Consider the following 1,840-nt stretch of genomic DNA (forward strand, 5'->3'; position numbering starts at 1 on the left):
CCAGATGGCTGTGTTTGTTTTAGCCAAGAATGTGAGTTGGCTTGTGTGAGTTGGCTTGGTCCTTTGCGTGTTATTGGCGTGTTTGCTGACGCGTGTCCTTGCATAAATATCTCATTTACAGAACTCAGAAACCCAGAGTCACACGTCAGCCAGAGGGAGCGCGAAGAAAAAGAAGCGGGTTAAGACAGCTTCTCAAGAGGGTTACGATGCTTTTGTGACTACTTCCTCTCTGAATGTTTACTCTCTTCCAAGGCCTGGAAATAGCTCCTCTACACGGAATATATCCTGGGTTACAAAGGCGGTGAAACAGACGTGAAGGGAAAAAGAACAGCATAGAGCTGGAAGAAATACCAAAATGAAACACAGAACAGAATAATATAGAACAGAATAGAATAGAACTGAACAGAACAGACTAGAACAGAACAGAATACAACAGAACAATGTAGAATAGAATAGAAGAGGAGAACAGAATAGAACATATAGAACAGAAAATATAGAACACAATAGAATAGAACAGCCCAGAACAATACAGAACACAATAGAACAGAACAATATAGAATAGAACAGGAGAGAACGGAACAGAACAAAACAGAACAGAATAAAACAGAATAGATCAATATAGAAGAGGAAATTTTAGACCAGAACAGAACAGAACAATGTCGAACAGAAATATAGAACAGAACAGAACAGAACAGAATGAAACAGAACAAGAGAGAACAGAATAGCATAGAATAGAATACAACAGAAAATATAGAACAGATCAGAACAATACAGAACAGAACAGAACAAAACAATATAAAACAGAAGGGAACAGAACAGAACACTATATAGAAGAGAACATAATAGAACAAAACAATATAGGACAGAACAATAGAGAACAGAACAATATAGGACAGAAATATAGAACAGAACAGAATAGAACAGACCAGAATAAAACAGAACAGAAAACGGAACAGAACAATATAGGACAGAAATATAGAACAGAATAGAACAGACCAGAACAATATAGAAAAGAACAATATAGGACAGAAATATAGAACAGAACAGAATAGAACAGACCAGAATAATATAGAACAGAAATCAGAACAGAACAATACAGGACAGAAATATAGAACAGAGTAGAACAGACCAGAACAATATAGAACAGACCAGAATAGAACAGAACGAAACAGAACAATATAGAACAGAACAGAATAGAGCAGAACGGAACAGAACAATATAGAACAGAACAGAATAGAGCAGAACAATAAAACAGAAGACAACAGAACAATATAGAAAGATCAGAATAGAACAGAACAGAACATTATAGAACAGAACAATATAGAACAGATCAGAACACTATAGAACAGAACTGAAAAGAATAATATAAGGACACAAAACTAAACAGAACCATATAGAACAGAACAGAACAGAACAGAACGAAGCAGCAATCATGACATCTAACCAAGAGCAAGTCAAGGCTGTAGTTTAACATGACAGCCAACCTTATTCCTTCCATAATTAATAGATATCATTTTCAGCACTGCTGCACTGACCCTGCCCTGCTGTTCAACACCGGGTAACGCGAGCCTACAGGGCAGAGAACATCCGCTGCTGACACAACAAATGGCGGTGGTGGGAGAGAGAAAGCGAGAAAACCGAGCGAGTGGGAAGGGGATCCTCCAGTCATCTGACTGATGCATCGCCAGTGGTAATAAGGACAAATCTCTCACAGACACAATGGTACTTTGATAGTGTTATCTTTCACTGCAACTCAAACTATCAGCTGCCTAGCAAAAAGCCAGCGTGTTTAGCATCGATCTGAACAAGGTGTTACCCAACAGTAAAGGGGAACAACCCA

This window comes from Lampris incognitus, chromosome 1, assembly GCF_029633865.1.
Source record: "Lampris incognitus isolate fLamInc1 chromosome 1, fLamInc1.hap2, whole genome shotgun sequence".
NCBI classification, from domain to species: domain Eukaryota; kingdom Metazoa; phylum Chordata; class Actinopteri; order Lampriformes; family Lampridae; genus Lampris; species Lampris incognitus.